We start from the raw sequence: 27,450 nt of genomic DNA on the forward strand, positions 1-27,450 counted from the left end.
TTTAAAACTTTTTTCTGTTCCCATGATAGTTTTGTGAACTTCAGTCATGGTAGAAATAATCATTTAAAAATTCACAGTATGGTATGGCTCTCCCTTTGTGAGGTTGAAAGCTCTCTTTATAACATCTAAAATTTCTACCTTTTTCAAATAATTATAGTAAGAAAAACCTCTGCAAACCACTTGGAGAGCAACAATTCAGCATGTCCCATACCAATACACAACTTTTTACAACTGGTTTTCAAGTTTATTTTTTATCCTTATATAAACAATTAGTAAGGTTTTGAGATAAAATATATGGCTCTCAAATAAATTTGAACTTCAGATAAACAACAAATACTTTTTTTTGTTATAAGTATTCCCCAATATTGCATAGAACGTACTTACATAACAAAAGTATTTTTGTTTTCTTAAATTTGAATTTAACAGTATCATACATTTTTACTTGATAAATATGGTTGGGCTTCCCAGGTGGCACTAGTGGTAAAGAACCTGCCTGCCAATGCAGGAGACACAAGACATGAAGGTTTGATCCTTGGTTTGGGAGGATCCCCTGGAGAAAGGCATGGAAACCCACTCCAGTATTCTTGCCTGGAGAATCCCATGGACAGAGGAGCCTGGTGGACTACAGTCCCTGGGGTCACAGTGAATCAGACAGGACTGAAGTGACTTAACAAAAAAAATGTATCATGCATTTTCACTTGACAAATATGGTAACACTAATGGCTGGCAATGACATTTACAAATTAATTGAAAGTTTAATGGTAGCTCAGACAGTAAAGCATCTGCCTGCAATGCGGGAGACCTGGGTTCAATCCCCAGGTAAGGAAGATGCCCTGGAGAAGGAAATGGCAATCCACTCCAGTACTCTTGCTTGGAAAATTCCATGGATGGAGGAGCCTGGTAGGCTACAGTTGATGAGATCGCAAAGAGTCGGACACGACTGAGCAACTTCACTGACTAAGGAGTGTGAATAGAAATCATAACATTAAATTAAGTGAAGACATGAATAACAGTATAAAAAAATTTTTCACTGAATTCTAATAGACAATAAAAAGAGCTTTCCCCCAAAATGAAATTTACTTGATTGTGAAGTAAACCTTAAAGTTTATTGTATAGTTTCCAATTGTTATCTGCTGTCTTAGTTGCTAAGTCGTGTCCACCTCTTTTGCGACCCCATGGACTACAGCCCACCTGGCTTCTCTGTCCATGAGATTTCCCAGGCAAGATACTTGAGTGGGTTGCCATTTCCTTCTCCAGGGGGTCTTCCCAACCCAGGAATCAAACAAGCATGTCCTGCATTGCAGGCAGATTCTTTACCACTTAGCCACTTGATATATAAACTCATTTTCTGTGTGGTACATATTTCAAATAGGCAGCTCAATTACTTTTTTATAATTCCTTTATTGAGTATAATTCACAAACCATAAAATTCACCATATTAAGGTATGTAAATTAGTGGTTTTAGTGTATTTACAAAGTTGTGCAGCAAACCCATGTCTCCTGCATTCCCGGCAGACACTTCAACCTCTGAGCCACCAGGGAAGCCTTCATTACAACAATAAATTTTAGCAAATCTCCACCATCCCTAAGATAAAAAAAGCTGCCTTCCAGCAGTCATTCTCCATTCTTTATACCTGCCCCCAAGCCCAAGGCAACTAACAATATTTCTATCTCTATAGATTTGCCTATAATGGAAAATGTATGTTAATGGAATCATATGCTTTGTGGACCTCTGTGGCTTCTTTTTTTTTTTTTTTTTGATTCTTTTATTAGCATATTTTCAAGGATCATCCATATTGTAGAATGCACCATTTTTTTTCTTTTGATTGTTGAACAGTATTTTACTGTATGGATATACCACATTTTATTTATCCTTTCACCAGTTAATGAATATTTGGTTGCTTCAAGTTTTTAACAATTGTTAATAATGCTGCCATAAAATTTGCATCCACATCTTGCAATTAATCTTGGTGGAAAAGCTCTAAGTTTTTCATCATTAAGTACAATGTTGGTTGTTTTTCGTCGATATTCTTTCATTAAGTTGAGGAAATTTTCCTGTTTTCTTAGTTTATGGAGAGTTTCTATAATGAATTGGTGTTGGATTTTGTCAAAAGCTTTTTTGTATCTAGTAATATGATTATTTAATTTTTCTTTCCTAGCCTGTTGATGTGGTGGATAACATCAATTAATTTTTCAATGTTAAACCAGCCTTCTGTCCCTGGGATAAATCCCACTTTATGGTGGTGTATACAGCTTTCCTTGAACAATACAAGATTTAATTGTACAGGGCCACTTATATGCAGATTTTTTCAATAGATAATTGGAAAAAACAATTGGGGGTGTGCAACAATAAAACTCACAGACAAACTATATAGCCTGAAAATATGGAAAAATCAAGAAAAATTTCGGTATGTCATAAATGTGTAAAATATATGTAGATATTAGTCGTTATTTACTATCATAAAATATATAAAAATCTAATATAAAAAGCTAAAATTCATCAAAATTTATTCACACACAGATCATACATGGAATCATCTGGAACAGAGAGAAATGTAAATAAATGTAAAGATGCAGTGTTGAATCATAACTGCATGAAGTTAACTCTAGTAATACTGTACTACCATAACCGAATAATTTTGTAGCCACCTCCTATTACTATTGTGGTGAACTCAAATGCTATATCTGCTTAAATCACTATGTAATTATAATCATCTTTTCAAGAGCAGTTTGTTTCTCCAGTAAACTTCATAAAACAGTAAAAATGCACAGTAAAATCGAGCACTGAAGAATTGATGCTTTTGAACTGTGGTGTTGGAGAAGACTCTTGAGAGTCCCTTGGGTTGCAGGAAGATCAGTCAATCCTAAAGGAAATCAGTTCTGAATACTCATTGGAAGGACTGATAATGAAGCTGAAACTCCAATACTTTGGTCATCTGATGCAAAGAGCTGACTCATTGGAAAAGACCCTGATGCTGGGAAATATTGAAGGCAGGAGGAGAAGGGGACGACAGAGGATGAGATGGTTGGATGGCATCACCGACTCGATGGACATGAGTTTGAGCAAGCTCTGGGAGTTAGTGATAGACAGGGAAGCCTAGCGTGCTGCAGTCCATGGGGTCACAAAGAGTCAGACACGACTGAGCAACTGAACTAACTGAACTGTGGTTCTCATGTATTTTTCATTGTGTTTAATGCATAACCATAAACCTTCAATAATTCCATGGGGCACATATGAAGTGCCACTAATGATACTGGAAGGGTTCCCAAGAAGCAGAAAAAATCATGACATTAGAAGAAAAAGTTGAATGGTTTGATATGTATTATAGACTGAGGTCTACAGCTGTGGTTGCCCACCATTTCAAGATAAATGAATCCAAAAGGTAAGGACCTTTCTTTTTTCACAAAAACAGAAAAGGAAATTCATGAAACCATCTCTGCAGCTATGCCAGCAGGTACAAATAGCTTGCCTTTTCAGGAAATACCCTTTAATCTCATATTGAAAATGCAGCTTTTATGTGGATGCTGGGTTGCTATCAGAAATGTATCCCTATAAACTAGAATAGGGTTTGAGAAAAGTGAAGTCATTCCATAACAGCTTAAAGCATAAGGAAGGTGAAGGGTATAAAGCTAGAGAATTGAGTGCCAGCAAAGAATGGCTTGATAATTTTAGAAAAAGGCTTGCCTTTGAAAATGTCAACATAACAGGAGAAGCAGCTTCTGCCAACCAAGAGACAGCAGGTGAGTTCCAGGATTCCATTAAGAAAATTATTGAGCAGAAAGGATATCTGCCTGAATAGGTTTGTAATGCACAAGAAAGCACTCTATTTTGGGGGGGAAAAAATAGTGTGACAAAGGGCATTTATTAGTAAGGAAGAAAAGTGAGCAATAGGATTTGAGGCAGGAAGTGATAGGCTAACTCCTCTGTTTTGTGCAAATACCATCCAATTTATAGTCAGGGCTACCTTTATAAAGTTGCTAACACTGGAGCCTGGAAGAGAAAGATAAACACCAGCTGCCAGCCGTTTGGTTGTATAACAAGAAAGCCTAGACAACAAGAATGCTTTTTCTGGATTGGTTCCATTGATGCTTTATCCCTGAAGTCAGGAATACCTTGCCAGTAAGGGAAAGTCTTTTAAAGTTTTTTGACAATGAACAATAGCCCTAGCCACACCAGAGCTGCATGAGCTCAACACTGAAGATATAGAAGTGGTCTACTTTCCCTAAAACACAAAGTCTCTAATTCAGTATCCACATCACAGGATCATAAAGACCTTAAAGACTCATTACACAGAGTATTCTATGGAAAGGACTATCAATACTATGAAAGAGAACTCTGATGGAAAAGAACATCATGAAAGTCTGGAAGGATTATACCATTAAAGATGCTAATGTTGTAACAGAAAAAGCAGTTAAATCCATCAAGCCCAAAACAATAGATTCTGCTGGAGAAAATTGTATCCAGATGTTCTGTAATGACTTCACAGGATTTATGACAGAACAAATCAAGGAAATCTTGAAAGAGATTGTGGACATTAAAAGAAAGAGTTGAGAGTGAAAAGTTTTAAGATATGAATCTTGGAAAAATTAAAAAGCTAATAAACATCATGAAAGTAAAAGATGCCAGTTGTGTCTGACTCTTCATGAGCCCATGGAGTATACAGTCCATTGAATTCTCCAGGCCAGCATACTGGAGTGGGTAACCTTTTCCTTCTCCAGAGGATCTTCCCAACCCAGAGATTGAACCCAGGTCTCTCTCATTGCTGGCAGAGTCTTTACCAGTTCAGCCACCAGGGAAGACCAAGAACACTGCAGTGGGGTAGCCCATCCCCTCTCCATCGGATCTTCCTGACCCGGGAATTGAACCTGGATTTCCTGCATTGCAGGCGGATTCTTTACCAACTGACCTATCAGGGAAGCCTAATAGACATCATATCAAAGGAATTAACAGAAGAAAACTTGATAAAGATTAGTGTTTTCTGAACCACTACCAGATGGGAGGAAGAAGTAGAAGCAGCAGTGCCAGAAAACAAATTGACATCAGACAATCTGACAAGAAGGGTTCCTATTATTCAAGAATGTTTTTGAGTTCTTTTACAAAATGGACACTTCTGTGATACAAGTATTAAGACTAAAGCAAATGGTGGAAAAAGGATTTGTACCAGTGGGTATGTAGGGTGCAGAGAGATAAATTAGGAGTTTGGGATTAACAGATACATACTACAATATATAAAATAGATAACCAACAGGACCTACTGTATAGGACAGGGAACTGTACTTAATATTTTGTAATAATCTATAAGGGAAAAAATCTGAAAAAGAATATATATATATATATATACATGACTGAATCACTGTGTTTTACAAGTGAAACAATACTGTAAATCAACTATACTTCAATTAAACAATAAAGGCAAACAGAAAAAGTTTTAAAAAAGGGATTGGTACTATATAGAAACATTTTTAAAGAAATAAAAAAGCAAAAAGGTCACACACAGAAATTATGATATATTTCCATAAAGTTACACCTATGTCTGCCTCTCCTTCCACCCCTTCAACGTCTTCCACCTGTATCATTCCTGAGACAGCAAGACTAATCTACTTCCTCTTCCTCCTTCTCTTTATCCTGCTCAATGTGAAGACTATGAGGATGAGGACCTTTATGATGACCCACTTCCACTTCAGATCAGATCAGTCGCTCAGTCATGTCCGACTCTTTGCAATCCCATGAATTCCAGCATGCCAGGCCTCCCTGTCCATCACCAACTCCAGGAGTTCACTCAGACTCATGTCCATCAAGTCAGTGATGCCATCCAGCCATCTCATCCTCTGCTGTCCCCTTCTCCTCCTGCCCCCAATCCCTCCCAGCATCAGAGTCTTTTCCAATGAATCAACTCTTCACATGAGGTGGCCAAAGTACTGGAGTTTCAGCTTTAGCATCATTCCCTCCAAAGAAATCCCAGGGCTGATCTCCTTTAGAATGGACTGGTTGGATCTCCTTGCAGTCCAAGGGACTCTCAAGAGTCTTCTCCAACACCACAGTTCAAAAGCATCAATTCTTCGGCACTCAGCCTTCTTCACAGTCCAACTCTCACATCCATACATGACCACAGGAAAAACCATAGCCTTGACTAGACGGACCTTTGTTGGCAAAGTAATGTCTCTGCTTTTAATAAGCTATCTAGGTTGGTCATAACTTTCCTTCCAAGGAGTAAGCGTCTTTTAATTTCATGGCTGCAGTCACCATCTGCAGTGATTTTGGAGCCCAGAAAAATAAAGTCTGACACTGTTTCCACTGTTTCCCCATCTATTTCCTATGAAGTGGTGGGACCGGATGCCATGATCTTCGTTTTCTGAATGTTGAGCTTTAAGCCAACTTTTTCACTCTCCACTTGTACTTTCATCAAGAGGCTTTTGCGTTCCTCTTCACTTTCTGCCATAAGGGTGGTGTCATCTGCATATCTGAGGTTATTGATATTTCTCCCAGCAGTCTTGATTCCAGCTTGTGTTTCTTCCAGTCCAGCATTTCTCATGATGTACTCTGCATATAATTTAAATAAACAGGGTGACAATATATAGCCTTGACGTACTCCTTTTCCTATTTGGAACCAGTCTGTTGTTCGATGTCCAGTTCTAACTGTTGCTTCCTGACCTGCATACAAATTTCTCAAGAGGCAGATCATGTGGTCTGGAATTCCCATCTCTTTCAGAATTTCCCACAGTTTATTGTGATCCACACAGTCAAAGGTTTTGGCGTAGTCAATAAAGCAGAAATAGATGTTTTTCTGGAACTCTCTTGCTTTTTCCATGATCCAGCGGATGTTGGCAATTTGATCTCTGGTTCCTCTGCCTTTTCTAAAACCAGCTTGAACATCAGGAAGTTCACAGTTCGCATATTGCTGAAGCCTGACTTTGCTCCACTTAATGAATAGTAAATAATCATGTCCCTCCGTTAATAGACTTATCTGTTGCGTATATGTTTGTCTGAGTGAAACTCTAATTTCAAGAGCTGTGTGAGACATTTTTTGTGTCATCATTACTATCACCCAAGTATTCATTGTGTAGAACATCATGTACAAGACCTGTGTTAAAAGTGGATAGCATATCCTTACAGAAGCATAAGGTGAGTGATACTTAATATAAAATTAATAATGTGTTAGCTTTCTTACTGTTTTATAACTTTGCTTTCAAAACTTTCATTACTGAATAGTACATCTCTGTCTCTCCTGAAACTGGAGAAATTTCTGTTATCAGCCAATCATTACAAGTGATTCTTTAAGTTAACGTTTGAATATTACCACAATGCTGCAGCTGCTCCTAAGTCGCTTCAGTCGTGTCTGACTCTGTGCGACCCCATAGACGGCAGCCCACCAGGCTCCCCCGTCCCTGGGATTCTCCAGGCAAGCACACTGGAGTGGGTTGCCATTTCCTTCTCCAGTGCATGAAAGTGAAAAGTGAAAGTTAAGTTGCTCAGTAGTATCCGACTCTAGCGACCCCATGGACTGCAGCCTACCAGGCTCCTCCATCCATGGGATTTTCCAGGCAAAAGTAGTGGAGTGGGTTGCCATTGCCTTCACCGAATGACTACAGTGTATAGCACAAAAATTGTATAATGATTTATTCATTAGTACACAGGATAGGCTACCATGAAACAGTTATATTGTTATCAATGCATGAATCATTATATCTGTAAATAAATATGATTTTTTTCACATTTTCACATCTTTTTATTTTTGATGTCTAGAGTTAGTAATACTTATAACATCTGCAATGTTTTGTATCATATAAGGTGACATTTGTATAAGTACTGACAGACAATTCATCTTGTAAACAATGTAAACTTACAGTAATAAATACAGTAGTGAAAATGTATTTTCTCTACTTTATGATTTTTCTTCATAACATATTCTCTAGTGGACTTCACTTAAGAATGTATATAAAATGCAAATAATATGCCAAATAAGTATTAGTCAACTGTTACAGGTAAGGCTTTATGGTCAAAAGTGGGCTATTTGTAGTTAAGTTTCTAGGAAGTCAAAAGTTATACATGAATTTTCAACTGCACATAGGGTTGCCATCTCTTCAGTTCAGTTCAGTTCAGTCACTCAGTCGTGTCCAACTCTTTGCGATCCCATGGACTGCAGCACACCAGGCTTCCCTGTCCATCACCAACTCCCAGAGTTTACTCAAATTCATGTCCATTGAGTTGGTGATGCTATCCAACCATCTCATCCTCTGTCGTCCCCTTCTCCTCCTGCCTTCAATCTTTCCCATCATCAGGGTCTTTTCAAATGAGTCAGCTCTTCGCATCAGGTGGCCAAAGTATTGGAGTTTCAGCTTCAGCATCAGTCCTTTCAATGAATAATCAGGACTGATTTCTTTTAGGATGCTTTAGGCATCACTAATCCCCTCATTTTTCAAGGGTCAACTGTAATTCTTTTAATAAATAATGGGGTTTAATTTGCAAATATTTGTTGAGTTTTTTTCATCTATGTTAACAAGAGATATTGTCTTGTAGTTTTCGTTTTGTAATATATTTGTCTGATTTTGGTATTAGAATAATACTTGTCTCATTGAAGGGTTAGAAACGATTCCCCCTGTTTCTATCTTCCTAAAGTGACTGTAAAGAATTGGTATAATTTCTCCCTAAAATGTTTCGTAGAGTTTACCAGTGAATCCATTTAGGTGTAGCGCTTTCTGTTTTGAAGGTTATTGCTTGATTTCTCTATGCTTCTTTAATAGATACAGGTCTATTCAGATTATCCATTTCTTCTTGTCTAAGTTTTGGCTATTGTGTCCTTCTAGAGACTGGTCTACTTCATCTAGGTTATAAAATTTGTGGGCATAGAATTGTTAACAGCATTCCTTTTTTTTTATATTGTCAATGTTTATAGAATGTGTAGTTATGTCTCTTTTCACTTCTTATATTAGTAGTGTCCACCTTTTTTTTTTTTTCAGTTAGGTTGGCTGGAGGCTTATCAATGTTACTGACCTTTTCAAAGAGGCAACTTTCTTTGATATTCTATATTGATTTACTCTTTTCAATTTCATTGATTTTTTTCCTTTAATTATTTTTATAAATTGAGATACACCTGACATATAACATTATATTAGTTTCAGGTATATTACATAATTAATATATATAAATATTACAGAATGACCACAATAATCTCTTTAACATTTGTCATTGCACATAGTTACAATTTCTTTTGATGAGAACTTTTAAGATCTACATTCTCAGCAACTTTCAAATACACAATCTAGTAGAATTAGCTATAGCTATTTATCATCCTGTACATTTACTTTCCTGGGGCTTATTTATTTTATCGCTAGAAGTTTGCTTTAATTCTTATTATTTCTTTTCTTCTTTCTTTGGATTTAATTTGATCTTTTTTCTAGTTTCCTGAGGTGTAAATTTAGATTATTGATGTTAGATTTTCAATTACTTTTTAAATATTAAATAATAAATCCTTAAAAATGTTTTAATCCTTGTTTGATAGTTTAAACTGGCAAGTAATGTGGGTTTCATTTAAATTGTAAATAAATAAGAACAAAGACTTAACGATTTTATGTGACATATCCCAGAATTTTCAGTAGCCTGTAGAAAAATTATCTGTAAATATTTAAAAGTTCAGATATTTATTTTTATTTTGGTGTCTTCAGAAACTTTCATAGGATTTTGCAATGGTAGAATCTTAGAAATGGGATCTATGTTAGCAAGACTGAAAAAACTACAAAAATATTTTTGGAGAAAATCTCAGTTCACTATTTCAGAATTTCATTGCCCCCTTTATGACAACAAGCACATTCTGAATAGTTAGAAAACAACAACAGTAATTTTATGAAGTACAATGACTAAATTTTCTATAAGAGAAGCAGTCATTTTTCCAAGTTTTCAGTAAACAGTTTCCAGTATCTTTTACTCTGTGGAAATTGAGGATATTCTATAGTATGTAACAATTTTAAAGCTCATCTTACTCTTGATAATATGTTCGGTTCTGCTTTAACTTGAGGTAGTACATTTTTAAACAGGTTAAACTGTGAACAAATATATAAATATCACCATACATGTGGCACTGTATCTTTTTTAAAATATCTGAAATTTATTTGTAGCAGTGAGCATAAGAATGTTCTCAGCTTGTAAATTATTGCTAAATAATGAAACAGGTTTACTGAATGAAGAGAGAAAGTTGTAACTTCAGATGTGAACAAGTGTCTCGGAGACACGTGGAAAATGGGGGATATCTGAGATGTGCATGTGGGTTTGGTTTGTTCCTCCACAATGTCATTCAGCTGAGTGCACATTTTGTGTTCACCTAGTGTTTCTTGGGGGCAAATTGCACATAGGCAAACATGGAATTTACATTCTGCTCCAATTATTTCCTAATATATCAGTTGCTTTGGAACAAAATTGTGTTTCAAAACAAACATCATAGCAGAGCTCACTGTATCTGAAAATGTCTACATTAAAAAAATAAGGGTGACTGCAGGTTCATGGCAGATACATTCTTGAGTAAGGAGACTGAGCATACTAAGCCTATCTTTTATAGTTGGCAATCCAGGGGCTGATTGGAAAGTCATTTGAACTGGCACAGTCAAGGTGGGAAGGATATGTGATGGATCATTTGACGAGACTGAAAATGTGCTGCATAAGAAAGCAGGTGTAGCATCTGTAAGTCTCGGAGAAAAACAACGTGCCCAGTCAGCTTTCAGTACAGCCATTCCTGCACTGCACTAAACCAGGTGTCATATATATATATGTATCTTAAACACTGATAGTCTTTCTCCTTGTGCTTTTTTTGAAGCTTTCCTAGAGAATAATTTAAGGAAATCTGATTTCATTTCATGCCAGCAGCCTGTCACACTAATGTCTTCTGTATATAAGTTACACAAAATAAGAACCAAAAGGTATCTGACGTCAGAATGCCCATGTCTTCATCAGCATAATTTCGTATTTTTGAATGTTTTATTTACAGAAGTAAACATGAAACAGGCAGTATAAGATTGATATGAGATTACATGTTTAAAATTTCCCCTTTTTCTTATTTAAGTCTATATCATAACATCATTCATATATTTATTTCTGTCTCATCTTACATACAGTTTTGTGTTTTATTCAGTAAGTCATACCTTACCTCAGTATTTTTAAAATATTTTTGGTAATGGTATTTAAATAAAGGTATAAGGTATTTATCGCTTTCAATTAGTCCTATGGTTCTCTGATTAAATGTTTGCAAGTTGCATTCCAGTCTAAATGCTTGAATATTTGATACATTTAAATGAGACTTAAACAAGGTATTATATTTTCTATACTTAATTCATATTTTTGTATTTATTACATATGTTATCTATACATTATAAATATATGACAGGTCTGTGCTTTTATATTTCCTTATTTATACATTTCATATATAAATTTGAAAGAGGTAAACCACAGATATTTTTCAAGCATTTTTACAGTGACTTCTTTACAATTAAATACATTAAAAAGCAAAACTCCAGAGATTATAGAATGTGCCTATTACCTGAACCAACAGGAAAAAAAAAAGTTTTAAAAACTTTGTATTAATGTTAATGGTTTCTATACGGAGAATTATGCCGTTTCCCTCTTGGTTCCTTGAAATTTGGAGTGAAAGAAGTAATTTCATGGTACTAGGTGTTAGAGGCTGCCAGATGTACCTGCCATTTGTTTTTGTTTTTTTTTTTCTTGGCTAAATTCCTGGCAAAAAGACTTATCCAAATTCTATTCCCTAATCATTACTGGGGAATTTTCAGCCCACATACTAGGCTTGTAAGTAAACCTGCGGTGTAGGCATTCTTTGCGTGTTTTGTTCCTTCTGTTAGCCCATGATTATAGCTGGCATTGGACTTCACTATCTATTAGAGTAGGTTAAATTATGCTGTCAAATAGCCTGACAGTGGACTCATGGCCCTAGTATAATAGCACTATAGTTCCTCACATGTCCTAAATGTAAACTGGATTTCCAACAGAAGTTTCCTTCTTAGCAACAAAATTTTACCAGCCTTATAAGTTTTAATTCATATCTCATCTACTGATTTTGGGATTTCAGTTCAAATTGTTACTTCTTATACCATCTCCATATCCTACTTTGATAATACTCAAATAGTTTTGCATAAAGAATTTCAAAGGTATATTTTGTCCCTAATTTTAGAATTTTTATATAAATTCAAACTCAAAATTTTACAATATTAATCCTCTTGGCTTATAGTAGTTCATTTTATTTTGTCTAAATTATTATTTACAGACAATTAACTCAAGGACTAAAACAGAGGTATGCCTATCACCTTAGGCTGAATGCAAAGATCTCAGTTTAAAAGGGCTCAAATTCTCTAATTCTGTATTGCTAAGTCACTTCAGTCGTGTCCAACTCTGTGCGACCCCATAGACGGCAGCCCACCAGGCTCCCCCATCCCTGGGATTCTCCAGGCAAGAACACTGGAGTGGGTTGCCATTTCCTTCTCCAATGCATGAAAGGGAAAAGTGAAAGTGAAGTCTAACCATAAGAAATTCTAGACTGCCTGGAATAAATCACACTAAGCGGAGTCCTGTTGTATTCATAGGAATTAGCCATGTGGAAAGGAAAGGAGGTGGTGATAGAAAGTACCAGAAATTAAAAGATAATCATGAGCAAAGGTTTTGAAGTGCACAACACATTACATGCAGCTGAAAGATGAGTGGAAAATGTAGCACAGGAGGATGAGATAAAGGAAGTGATGAACAAGGAGGCTGGAAAGACACAGAGATAAGATCGAAAAGCATGTGTCCCAAGTTCAATGAGTTACCAAGAATTTTAAGAAATGTCTCCATTAAATTTTTAGTTTAGAAATTAGTTTAGAAAATTATAAAAGTAAATGTACGGAAAATTACTTGAAATATAACACTAGTAAATTTTGGATATAATTAGGAGACTGTTTCAATCATCCAGAACTATACTATGAAAAACTGAACTAACAGAATGAAATGGGAATAGGAAAAGCAGACTTTAGCAGTATCATGGAGGTGATTTGTATTTAATTTGTAGCTCATTTAGAGACAAGCAGTGAAGGACAGAGTCATGGCTGGCTTTCAAGATTCTACTTTTAGCATTAGAAGCAAATGAGGCATAAGTGAAAAGGAACAAAATTAGCCAGGAAGAAAATCAGTGCAGTTTCTATGTACAGTTTTGGGTACCTGTCTTACATACATATAGAGATGTTCTTCACAGAATCGAACATGTTGTTTCGAAGCTAAGAGAGAACTACGTTAATGATACAGATTTGGAAGTAATTAGCACAAAAATGGTAGTTTCAGACTTTGGAAAAGAGCACCAGCAAAGTCAAGATTCAAAAGTTACCAGGTAGATTTTCTGAGTCAATAGGTTGTTTATTAAATGCCTGCATATGACATTCTTTTATGAGGCAATCCCCACTAATTTATCCCATTTCTCACCAGACCGTATCAGGGTAAACACAGCACAGCCTGCTCTGTACCTTTTTGTTACCAGCCTGGCTCCTAAAGGAGATAAGAGGACAAATGATGGACCTCTGAAAAATATCAGCGTTTTGGGGACAGAGGAAGACAATCATGTGAATGATACTGAAAAGGGATCTAGAGAGCAAGAAAAGGAGATTTAGAATAACCCACTTGTATTGAGGTTCTTTAATTCCCTTACCAATTGCTGTGTTTATTCTCATTTATATTTAATTTACTAACTAAAGAAAATACCTCTTATTTTTCTCAATAGTTATCCCTATCTTTTTTTTATATATATAAATTACAAGTAATTCCACAGTTACTTACAAAAATCATAGAATAAGATTTGAGATCCCAAGAGTTTAGTGTAGTTCTCCATCATTTTGTTTGTTCCCCTCTTTTTTCTTTTTCAGTTTGGAAGTATACATTGTTAAGGTGCCTGCCATATAGAAGTTTCTAAAAACATTTTGTTCTTTTCTTCATATAGCATAATTTCCTTTTGCACAAAGTTGGGAATACAAATGTGTTTAATGACACCCTCTACCTCATTAATAGCAAGTTTTCATAAAAAAAAAAAAGAAGGAAAATGAAAAGGAAGAAGGATTGGAATCAAGAGATTATCATTTGTTTATTCTTGAAAGGCAGTTTGAACAGAATGCTGTTTACTAGAAAGGAAAAATTTGTAGAAAAATAGTAGTGAGGAGGAATCAGTCCTATCTGATATTAAAGTGTATTATGAAATATGAGAAACCACTTGAGCAGAAGAGAGAACATATAAATTAGCAAAACAAAATAAAAAGCCCAGACAGAAATAAATCCATATATATATATATATACACACACACACACACACATACAGCTAACATACAAATATGAGATTTAAGGATAGAAGAATTGCAAAGGTTTCAGGAACCCAATAAAGTTTTCAGTTATTGGACTAAAATTCTTGCTATTATTAGATGATATTATAAATTTATTATTATTTCTCTCTATATATCCCTAACTAACATACAAATAAAGACTGAAAATTACATAAACATTTTCAACTGGAAAATTAAAAGCCCAATTTACATAGTAAAAATGTGAATAAAGTACTGGGGAGAGAATTTTTGGTATTAGTTTTTAGAAAAACATAGGATTAGTTCAGCACATTTAATAGTTTATATGAATGACAAAAGAACGTATAACCCAAAAGAATACAGGCAAGAAAAATAAATAGGCAATTGTGGAATAAGAAAAATATTAAAAGTTTGGTTAATCTCACATTAAAAGAAACACACAATTATGTAAAGTTTAAAAATAAAATAAAATTTAAAAAAAACAGCAAAAAAAAAAGAAACACAAATTTAAATAAAGAATTATATTCTTCTGTCCAATCCTTGCACAAAAGGGAAAAAATTGACTGCATTTGTGAATTATTTATCTTAGGGAAATACCATTCTTATAGTCTATAAGAGGATATTTTAGAAGAGGTTAAATTGGTTCAACTTTTTGGAAATCATTTCAATAGTAATAGCTTAATTTTTCAAACAACTAGATTCAATTTCCATTTCTATGTAACTATCCTAAAGAAATACTTGCACATGTACACAGAGGCATGTATAAAAAATGCAACTGAAACATTGTAATACAGGGAAACAAATCTCCATCAATATGCATATAGTTAAAGGGTACCAGATTACTATGAAATACTACCCATCAATTAAAAAACTGACACTGGAATTCTTCAGGACATGTGAAGAAGGAGGAGAAGCAGTGAGGCTGAGCTGATCATTGCGGTAGGTTTTGGGTTTGAGGTATTATTATTAAGATCAGTGTTTCTCATTGAAAGTCCACAAACAAACGAGATAGAATTACATGGGATCTAGGGTAGGATCCAGGAATCTGCATTTTGACATTTTATTCATTTTTAAAATAATTTTATTAAGCATATTTTCTATTTTACACATCATATGATCCATTCATTTCAACTGTACAATTCAATGATTGCTTAAAAATTTTATCAAGCTGTGACACCATCACCATAAATCATTTTTACAGCATTTTCATCACCCCAGAAAGATCTCTTGCATCTTTTTACTGTTAATCTCCATGCCCACCCTGCCTCAGACAACCATTAATCTACTGTCTCTATCGATTTGCCTTTTCTGGATATTTCATTTAAATGGAATCACACAGCATGTCTCAAACTTTAACATGCATAGAAATCACCTGGGGATCTCGTTAAAATGCAGATTGAGCAGGTCTAGAGTAAAGCCTTAAAATCTGCAGTTCTAACAAGTTCTCAAATGATGCTGATGCTGCTGGTCCACGAAGCACAATACCTAGAGCAGGATCCTAGGATGCTTCTTGTTCTCACACACAGCAAATTTTGAGGACCACTGTTACATATCTGTCTGAAATTTGTTAAGAACAAATATTTGTTCTAGTCTTACATCTATCTTATTTTAAGAAGAAATTGAGAAAGTAGGATGCCTATAGCACTATCTAATAATAGCAAGAATTTTATTCCAATAACAATAACTAAAAATTTTACTAGATTCCTCACACCTTTGCAGTGGCTCTGTCCTTAAATGTTATATTTATATTATCTTTTATTTGCCAGAGAGAAATTAGTCAAAAGTATGTGGATTACCTTGATCAACAGAAAAATGGAGATCCAGCATCATGGGGAAATCATCATCCAGTCTCAGGAAATAAAGAAGAAAAATATTTAAAGAGAAAAGAACAGTTGATGTGTGGCAGAACCAATACAATATTGTAAAGTAATTAGCCTCCAATTAAAATAAATAAATTTAAATTAAAAAAAAAGAACATCAAATAAATTCCTATGGGAAAAGGTGCCCAGATGGGCAACCAAGAAAGGATGGAGAGAGGACTCAGGCTGTTCCCAACTCTTGTGTTTGTGTTTCTGTCACTCAGTTGTGTCCTACTCTTTGCGACTCCATGGACTGTAACCCATCAGACTCCCCCGTCCATGGAATTCCCCAGCAAGAATACTGGAGTGGGTAGTCATTTCTTTCTCCAGGGGATCTTCCCCACTCAGGGATCAAACCCAGGCCTTCAGCATTGTGGGCAGATCCTTTACTGTATGAGCCACCAGGGCAGCTCCTGTCAACTCTTCATACTGCAAATAAATAACAAAAGGTATTTTACTTATTTGCATTCTCTTGACAAGCTTATTTTTAATGCTTGCCCTTAAATTGTTTCTCCAAGACTATTAGTGGTTGGACAAATTTATTTCTCTTTTCCTATTTTCTGTGTGTTATATAATAGGAACTTCTAAGGCAGCACTTTTCTAATATTATGTACATCTATCTGTGGCCTGGAGGATGCATCACTAGATGTATTAGCATCTACTCTCTCCCTGGAAAATATCCTGTTGTGAATACAGACAAAGAAAGTATAATAATAGATGCCCAGAACACTGTTATCTTTATTGTGAATTTCTGGTTGAGTAAATACAAATTATATCTTTTAATATCAAGCCAATCAATTTTATTCAACTTATACCTACCATACTCCATTGTCCATCTCCCATTTATTTTCAATATTACCAACTACTAAGTTTCTCTATGAGGAAAAGCTGTGATTTGGGTAATCCAAAGTAACAGTTAAAACTAAATTTATATTTAAATAAAATAAAATAAAAAGCTAAATATTTCATTTTGAAATATTTTATAAAATTCTGTGGTTTTTATTCGCTTGAGTTCCAAACCCCAGAAGTTAGGTACAGGGACTGCTGGGACTATAAGAGGTATCTGAGTAAAATCAGAAAGAAAGGAATATAATATGTATTTCAATCTCCCACTGTTTTTTTGTATTCCTGCATGCACATCTTTTCTCATGCTAAACATTATTCATTTGATGCAATAAAATATCTTTAACCTGAAACTTTATAACAAATCTATCATTTTTCTAATGACCTAAAGGTAAATTGAAGTTTTTTAACAAAATTGTTTGACCTTGTATTATCATTTGGACAAATATATGAAGAAACTATACTGAAAACAGAAAAATCTTTACATTTGAAAATGCTCATTATATTATTATTTATAAAAGAAAATACTGAAAATAACCTAAATGTTGGTTAATAAAGGAGTACGTCAAGGCTGTATATTGTCACCCTGCTTATTTAACTTATATGCAGAGTACATCATGAGAAACGCTGGGCTGGAAGAAGCACAAGCTGGGATCAAGATTGCCAGGAGAAATATCAATAACCTCAGATATGCAGATGACACCACCCTTATGGCAGAAAGTGAAGAGGAACTTTCACTCTTGATGAAAGTGAAAGAGGAGAGTGAAAAAGTTGGCTTAAAGCTCAACATTCAGAAAACAAAGATCATGGCATCCGGTCCCATCACTTCATGGCAAATAGATGGGGAAACAGTGGAAATAGTGTCAGACTTTATTTTTCTGGGCTCCAAAATCACTGCAGATGGTGACTGCACCCATGAAATTAAAAGACGCTTACTCCTTGGAAGGAAAGTTATGACCAACCTGGATAGCATATTCAAAAGCAGAGACATTACTTTGCCAACAAAGGTCCGTCTAGTCAAGGCTATGGTTTTTCCTGTGGTCACGTATGGATGTGAGAGTTGGACTGTGAAGATAGCTGAGCGCTGAAGAATTGATGCTTTTGAACTGTGGTGTTGGAGAAGACTCTTGAGAGTCCCTTGGACTGCAAGGAGATCCAACCAGTCCATTCTGAAGGAGGTCAGCCCTGGGATTTCTTTGGAAGGAATGATGCTAAAGCTGAAACTCCAGTACTTTGGCCACCTCATGCGAAGAGTTGACTCATTGGAAAAGACTCTGATGCTGGGAGGGATTGGGGGCAGGAGGAGAAGGGGATGACAGAGGATGAGATGGCTGGATGGCTTCACTGACTCAATGGATGTGAGTTCGTGTGAACTCCGGGAGTTGGTGATGGACAGGGAGGCCTGGCGTGCTGCGATTCATGGGGTCACAAAGAGTAGGACACGATTGAGTGACTGAACTGAACTGAAGCAAATAATTACATAATTATGGAATATTTGCCTGATTAAATAAGTCAAAACTGAAAAATAAGTTTTATGGTGAATTTCAACATACATTGTCTTACAATAACTATATTCATTAATTTATTCATATATTTTAGCAAGTGTCTTTAGCATGTGCTAGACATTGAATAATAAAGTACTTACATGATTGTAAATTTTTAAAGCAGCATGTAATATGCAATTAGAAATTGTATATTACTGAAACTTTTTTAATATCACAACAAAAATTATGAATATAAAAATATCATAGGGAAAGTTAGTAACTGTGAAACATTAATGTTTAGCTTCCAATTTTCTGTATATTTATTATGCATACACTGACTTTTACAAAGAAAACTTTAAAAATTTAAGAAATAAGTAGAGCTTGAAAACTCTGACTTATATAAATTAGTGACAAAAGAATTAAAATACACTTTGTAGGCTTTTATGTATATAAAAAATGCACTGTCTTATTCAGTTCTCTCTTCTCTTTATGCATAACAGAGCTTGTCTACTTTAGTTATTTTCTATTTCAATATCAATGATAACCAGGCTAGAGGGCTCCCAGTCTTTGAAAATGTACTGTATAACAGATTAGTTTTAGGGTATCAGTAAATTGGATCTAAACTCAAGGCATTTCTCACAGCACATCTCAGTGTTGTTTTTCAGATTCTTGCTTGTAACTTCAGTAACAGCACAAGTGGAAAGCTAGCTTAGCCTACAGGAAAAAAAAAAAAAAACACAAACTTTTTGACTGATATTAATTTTTATGTCCAAAGTAAAAAATTTCAGAGGTTGACTCAGCGGCTGGCTGCATTAATTCCAAACCAAGGAAGTTTCTACATAGCTACATACATAAGTTTCTCTCAGCAGGACTCCTAAATCTTTTGCAGAATGTATCTGAATTTTCTGGCCACAGGACAATGATAGGAGAAAGAGTGCAGTATGGAATAACTAATGTAATCAAAATGTGTGTTTCCTCCTATTTTAGAAACGGTGAAGATGATCTGTGATGGTTGATTTTACATGTCAATTTGATTAGGCTACAGTACCAAATATGTGGTCAAACAGCACTCTACACATTCTGTTAAAAGTATTTCTGGGGTGGAATAACACTTAAATCAGTAAACTTTGAGTAAGGCATTTCCCTCTATTATGTGAGTGTAACTCAGGCAATCAGTTGGACTTGAGAAAATGACTTACCACCCTCCACAGAGAGCTCTGCCAGCAGACTACCTTTGGCCTTGTTATGCAACGCCTCCCTGCTTCTCTAGCCAGCTGATCTACTCTGCGTGTTTTGGACTTGCTGGTATCCACAATCATGAGAGATAATTCCTTAAAATAAATCTCTCTCTTTTTCTCTCTCTTGAAATAAATTTCTCTCTCTTTCTCCTACATACACATACCCTGCACATACGCTCACACACGCTATTAGTTCTATTTCTCTGCAGAACCTTCACTAATATTAACATATTATCTTATGTGTCTTCTTCATCATATTGACTAGTATCAATATCCAGTGGAATGACCTCTTTCTTAAGCATCATCATTACACAAAGTTGCTTATGGAACATAAAGTAATTGGACATTTACACATTCATAGAAAATTTTCTTGTAATTAAGCTAGTGAATCAGGTCCTAATTCAGGTGTCTCCCCCATCAACCCCTTTTAGATACACTAATAAGAAGACACTTTGGATACTAAAGATACAAAAGATCACCATATCATTAAAACCACAAATAATCTAGGTTTTACAAACAAGGAAGTACATCTGGAAGTTTAATTATAATCTAGCTGTATCATAGAAATGGATGTTTAAAACTCAACATTCAAAAAACTAAAATCATGGCAACCAGTCCCATCACTTCATGGCAAATAGATAGGGAAAAAGTGGAAACAGTGACAGATTTTTATTTTGTTGGGCTACAAAATCACTGTGGATGGTGACAGCAGCCAAAAAATTAAAAGATGGTTGCTCCTTGGAAGAAAAGCTGTAACAAAGCTAGACAGCATATTAAAAATCATTTTGCTGACAAACATCCATATAGCCAAAGCTGTGGTTTTTCCAGTAGTCATGTACAGATGTGAGAGCTGGACCATAAAGAAGCCTGAGTGCTGAAGAATTAACGCTTTTGAATTGTGGTGGTGGAGAAGACTCTTGAGAGTCCCTTAGACAGCCAGGAAATTAAACCAGTCAATCCTAAAGGAAATCAACCCTGAATATTCTTTGGAAGGACTGATGCTGAAGCTGAAGCTCCAATACTTTGGCCAACCTGATGTGAAGAGCCAATTCATTGGAAGAGACACTGATGCTGGGAAACATTGGGGGCAGGAGAAGAAGGGGCTGATAGAAGATGAGATAGCTGGATGGCATCACTGACGCAATGAACATGAGACTGAGCAAACTCCAGGAGATGGTAAAGGAGAGGGAAGTATGGCATGCTGCAGTCCATGGGGTCACAAAGAATCAGACAAGACTTAGTGACTGAACAGCGAGGTGAAAGAAGCAACTTTAAATATGCTGCTGCTGCTGCTGCTGCTAAGTCGCTTCAGTCGTGTCCGACTGTGCGACCCCATAGACAGCAGCCCACTAGGCTCCTGCGTCCATGGGATTCTCCAGGCAAGAGTACTGGAGTGGGTTGCCATTGCCTTCTCCATTAAATATGCTAGGTTAGAGTAAATAGGTAAATCCTAATGGTTTCATAGAACTTAACATCAGATTCAACGTTACACAGATTTTTTTATAAGCTTTGCATTTGCTGTGAACTCATTTTTAAGATTCCCAGTCTATCAGGACAAAAGGCTTCCTATCTAGAAAGTCTTGTGGTTAAGCCTGGCACAACTTTTTGTTTTTCCCTACAGTGTTTTGCCTGATACCAGAGATGACGTCTGAAGTAATTTTACATTTAAAGAAAAGAAAATAATAACCTGTAAGAGGAAAATTTCTCCAATCTAAAAAGTAAATACTTTTCTACCAAGAATTTTTATATATAGCTAAAAGCTATATATAGCCCATAAGATAATCAGAACAAAAGATATTTCAAAATGAAAAACCAAATCAAATTAATATGTCCAACTGACACTAAAATGAGCTCAAAATTAAACTCCAGATTTAAGGATTTCAATGATTGGATAGGATATTGGACATACCCACTATTGAGTTGAAGGAAATCTTGTATCAGTAATGATGTTTCCCAGGTTTTTTTTTAGTATTGTTTTTCTTTTTTTTTAAGCTATTACTTGCTGCCACAGTTCACCATGATGAAGCTTTACAGACACAAGCAGTAAATACATCATGTTTTGGGTTGTTGGTCTTGTGGTATACTAACTATATCATAGAGTTTATTCAGAAATATGTGGTGACCGAATTATCTGCACAGTTCTCTCATGGACTTCGTATCTCAAGGGGGTACAACAGGCCTCCTTAAGCTATTGGAAAAAATAAAGACACAGAAAACTTTGGGTAAGATGTTTACACCCTGAGCTGCAAGAGATTCAGATAGCTAAATAAAGAGGATAAGTATGTGTAAGAGTTAAACGGATAGACACATATCCCAACTTCATATGAAAGAGTATGGCACACCTCGGCAGGGCAACATCCACTGTATAAACAACGTTCTTGTGTGTAACAGGCAAGTCACTCAGTGTCTTCCAATACAATGCCATGATACTGTGCAGAACTGCCCTGTGGAAAGTTGGAGAAATTATCCAGACTCAAGTGTACCTGTAACAGCAAAATGAACAGAAGTCAAGAATCTGCTAATATCTAGAGTTGCAAATAAAATGAGAACAGAAACATGGTTTAGACAACAGGAAGAAATGTCAGCCATGTGAGAATAGGAATCACCTAGCAATAACGATAAAAGAAACTACTGGCAGCTCCCATTCAAAGGAAAGCTGAACAGAACTGAAAGCCATTATAGCTACTCAGTTCTGAAGGGAGTATGGAACCCATGGGCACATAGGTACACGTATTTAATTCACCTTATTTTCTAAGTAACTAGATGATGTGTAGCACAAGAATATTGCCTCAAATACTTTTACAGTCCACATGTTCACAATTCATCAATAAAGAGGGCTTCACTGGTGGCTCAGCGAGTAAAGAATCTGTCTGCAATGCCATAGACCCAGGTTCGAACCCTGGTAGGGAAGACCCTCAGAGAAAGGAATGGCTACCCACTCCAGTATTCTTGTCTGGAGAATTCCATGGACAGAGGGGCCTGTCAGGCTACAGTCCATGGGGTCACAAAGAAGATAAAGCAGACTAGTAAAATTCTTATTTCTCTGAGAATACAATCAACAATAAACTTTATTTGAAAGAATAATTCTAAATATAGTCCTGGTATTCAATAACTGTCAGTAACCTCTTAAATGTAGTTATCTCCTTAGAAACAAAGTATTTCAAAACATGTGACAAAAATTTAGCACCTGAATAACCTTTCCTCTGACTTTCATGTATGCACAGATCTAGATTTCTCCTTTTCTTGATGACACCTCCTCAACTTCTGTGGTAAGCTTCTCAGTTAGTCAGACTATTCAACTATTCAGGTTTCTCACTGTTATATAACTGACACTTTTCTTCTAACTCTACACTTTATCTGTATATTATTTGTCAATTCTTATGTCTTCAATTTTGTTACCATCCAATGGCCAATGACTTTCATATTTGCATTCCAATCATGTTTCTCTGGAGAAGGCGATGGCACCCCACTCCAGTACTCTTGCCTGGAAAATCCTGTGGACGGAGGAACCCAACAGGCTGCAGTCCATGGGTTGCTCAAAGTCGGACAGGACTGAGCGACTTCACTTTCACTTTTCACCTTCATGCATTAGAGAAGGAAATGGCAACCCACTCCAGTGTTCTTGCCTGGAGAATCCCAGGGACAGGGGAGCCTGGTGGGCTGCCGTCTATGGGGTCGCACAGAGTCAGACACTACTGAAGTGACTTAGCAGTAGCAGTAGCAGCAGCATGTTGCTTATTTAATGTATATATATAGAGAGACGCTGGAATATATGAGTAATTTGGCATCTTAGATAATTTGGATGGTTCACAGGAATTTCAAACTTTTGAATATTCAAATATTTGAAAACATGAATTATTAATCTCTTTCTGCAAAACTTTCTTCACAGTCTTTGTCACATTATTAAAGGATATTTCCTAGCCTAGTCTTTTCCATCTTTATCATTCTCTGTTCTCAGTTCACTATCAAATCTTCTGGATTCTACTTCCAAAAGTATATATGTGTTTCTCTTCATTTTCATTGTCACCACCTCAATTCCATCTATCATATTTCTTACCTGGATCACCACAAAGGACTTCTAACTGGTTTCCCTGCTTCCACATTATTGTCACAGTAATTCTTTCCCATGCATATACTAATGTGACTTTCCCCAGTCCTCACCTGGACCATGTCACCCTTCACTACAAAATCCTTCCGGACTCCACTGTATTCTGATCAATATCTAAAATCCTCAACACAATTTAGAAAGTCTTTTCAGATTCATCTGATGCCACAGTTCTTCCATCTTCACCACTGACCTGCATCCATTTATTTCTCAACTCTGATTCATTTGGTGCCTCTCAGTTCCTCAAGTATGTGAAAGTACAGTTTCCTCTAACCAAATTATTCTTATTTCCTGTTTATGACTCTAATAACTCTTAGTGTCTACCATGTCAATATATTCCTCTGAGAATAGTTCCCTGAGTACTTAACCAAAATTAGGATCCCTAGTATACTTTCCCGTTGCATATAATGCTTTCTTAGAATACTTTTATGCTACATAATCATATATTGGAGTGATTATGTTTTTCTTTCCCTTACATCCAAAAGAATGGGGTCAAAAAGTTTTGTTTAATATTATATATTCAGTATGGAGTCAATAAATAGCTCATGTTAAATAAAATCTAGGCTTTATTCTGCTCTATTCCAATATGAAATATTCATAATAACACTGATACAAATTGTTTCCCTCAAAATGCTTTCTGTTAAATTTGTAAACTCACCATGACTTATAAATTTGTAAACAACTGCTAAAAAATGTTTGATGAATAATCTTTCTTGTTCCATTAAGGACTTCTTGAAAAATCCCAGTCATAGGAATCAAGAGTACTGGCTCTCATATTGCTTAGAAGTCACTTTATACACACACACACACACGTTGTTTTCCCTTAATTTTAATGTAAAATCTTTGAGGATTTGTCTCTTTCTATGTAAATTATACTGCTTATTTTTAAGCAGGCAGACTCTCTGTACTGCCAGATTTATTTTTGTATTTATAGTTATATGGGCCTGGTATGTGATGTGCCATTAAATTGGTAGAATCATTTGTATTTTCCAAAGTTTTCTTAGCAAATAGATCATTAGGGTTGCAGAAGCTGGGATACCTAGAAAAATATTTACTAAGAAAAAAAAAAAAACAACTATGCAATATCAGCGGCTTCCCAGGTGGCTCAGTGGGTAAAGAGTCCACCTAGCAAAGCAGGAGACGCAAGCTTGATCCCTGGGCTGGGAAGATCCCCTGGAGGAGGGCATGGCAACCCACTCTAGTATTCTTGCCTGGAGAATCCCATGGACAGAGGAGCCTCACAAGCTGCAGTCCGTAGGGTAGAATGGAGTGAGACATGACTGAAGCGACTGAGTACACGCATGCATACAGTATTGCCAAAGCAAAACAAGTTGATTTTAATAAGATATTATTCTAGAGAGTTCGAGGATTTTGTAATTTTGAGTCATGTTGTGCTTTTATTCTCACTGATTCTGGTGCAATTTTGCTCTCTCAAGTTAGGTTTTCTACTAAAAGACTGGAACGGTACCTCACCTCCTTTGACCAGTAACTTGCTCCCCCTGGTGGTCTTGTTAAGTTTAAACTGTTAACAAAAGAGAAATATTTAATTTATAATTTTTCTTTCCTTAATGTTTTGGTAGGCTGACATCTCAGCACCTATTTCTAGGGGAGTAGGAGATATCCCTAACCTTATTGGTAAGAAACGCTATTCAGTGGTTTTGAGGGATCATTCCAGTATCTTTATTTCAAAAAATTTCTCATTATAGTCCCCAAACCAAACAATTTTTATAAGAGTTAACATTAAGAAGCATGGTGACAAATAATAATTATAAGCTTATTTAAAGATCTATCAAGACCAATATCTAGGAATGCTGAAGTGGTTGGGGGAACAGGGTAGGCAAAGATTTCTTGCTTGGGAAAAACCTTTCATCTGACACTATAACATTATTTCCTGTTTCACTGAATATCATTATGACTTAAGAAGTTTCTTTTGAAATCACTGAATATTTCTGACATAAAAGAGATACAGGTTGAAAAGGAATTCGATTAAGGAAAGTAGCACTTCCTCGAATCCAGTCTTCCAAAATAAGGTAGAGCATTAAAAATAAATGGCCACATCTCTAAAGATCATTAAAAATAAATGGTCTTTTTTAATTTGACATCACATAAATACTTCAAATGTTTAATGGTGGCAGAGTACAAGCTAAATTCTGAGTCAAACGCTGAAACAGTATATTTGTGTCAAAATGTCATATTTGCTTCCAGTTTAAGAAGCCTTCAGTGAAATGCTCTCAGAGCAAAGGGGAGAGGAGCTGTCTTCAGCTGAATATATACATGCTCCCAAGCTGTACTTGAAATGCTTTACTCTGAGCTCTTCATGCTGAAGAAGGCATTCAGAGGGAAATCTACAATATTTTTTCCTCAGATGTCTTATCGTGAAGACTTTGCATTTTTTAAGCCTCCCTATCTGTCAGAGCCCAATAAAAAGATGGATTCACTCCAGTACGTTTTGAAAAAGCTACTGGCTATTAAGAATAATGAATGAAAAGAGAAAACAGAAAGAGAGCTGAGAACTAGGTGGGGTACTGAGTTGAGAATTTACATCTGAAGCATAAAGACTTTTAGAAATTTTCTGGCTTAACAATATTGTTTACATAACAAATACTTAAGAAGATTTAAAACTCCTTGGAATCATAAGGATTTAGGAGATTTTAGGAATTTTTCATTCAACCACTATTCAGTCCAGATTTATAGAAATGCTACTGGATTTATCCCATCAACATTAGCTGCTTATGGATGGGCAGGTACTGTAACTATGCAGAAATAATAACTAGTAACTGCAGCATATTTAGAACCCTCTGGAGAAATCATCTGTGACACTCTTTTGTAAGATCAGGGCATCTATGAAGCTTTTCTGTATTGATTTTGAAATACTGGAGAATCTGAAAGAGTTAAACCTTTTCCATTTACGGTAGCCCTAATCTTAACACAGGGCCAGCTGGTCCCCTATAAAGCCCTCTGATACATTTGCTATGAGGCTTTGTTGTACATAGGTCTCTTAAGCCAATTAAAACTTGACATTTTGTACCCCCTGCAATTAAAATGCAAATGAAGGGATGAATTTTATTTTCAAAAATAGGTTAATTAAAATGAAAACTTAACTAGACCCTGGGTTTACAAATAAATATTGTTTTCAAAGAACCTACTAACTTGGCAGAATATGAGTTCTGAGTCTATGCTCTACATACTAGAGCATATCAAAGCAAGAGAAGGAAATTCTGGAGACTGAAAACTATAATTATTAGATAAACTCTTTAAAGTAATGGTATAGAGAAAGCAGTTCACCAGTTTCTATTGGAAATCAACTTTTCTATGGTTTCATTTTGCTTCCGACTTGGGAAATGCTAGCTTTAAAAAGCACACAGCCTTCAGATGGTATGGATAATGAAAATCATCACAATGGATGCATTTATGAAAATCATAAACTTTTGTGCACTTATTCTATCTTTATCTGCCCACCTGAGTAATTAAAGGGGAGCTTCTGGACACACAAGAGATATTAGGGTCACAATTCAAACATATAACCTCCTTCTCTCAGAGGAAAGGTGAACAAAGCTAAGAAAAGCAAACACTTTAGAAATGACCTTGCATTATTCTTGGTGCTATTG

The 27,450-nt window shown here is 35.7% G+C and overlaps 1 protein-coding gene across 18 annotated transcripts in view; it reads right to left on the reverse strand.

The window, feature by feature from the left end:
• LOC147365801 (uncharacterized) overlaps positions 1 to 27,450 on the reverse strand; it is an 856,584-nt gene that overhangs the window by 415,116 nt on the left and 414,018 nt on the right. The window contains exon 3 of one of the 18 annotated variants that reach the window (XR_015132786.1): positions 15,372 to 16,601. The exons of 16 other annotated variants lie outside the window; for them this stretch is intronic. The gene's annotated coding sequence lies outside the window, so the exon portion shown is untranslated. Of the gene's footprint in view, positions 1 to 15,371; positions 19,214 to 27,450 lie in introns of those variants that run through there. One more of the 18 variants, XR_015132792.1, reaches the window with a different exon arrangement.

Source organism: Bos grunniens, chromosome 9 (assembly GCF_055505025.1).
Source record: "Bos grunniens cultivar Pamir isolate PY7600 chromosome 9, Bosgru_T2T1.0, whole genome shotgun sequence".
Classification (NCBI taxonomy): Eukaryota; Metazoa; Chordata; class Mammalia; order Artiodactyla; family Bovidae; genus Bos; species Bos grunniens.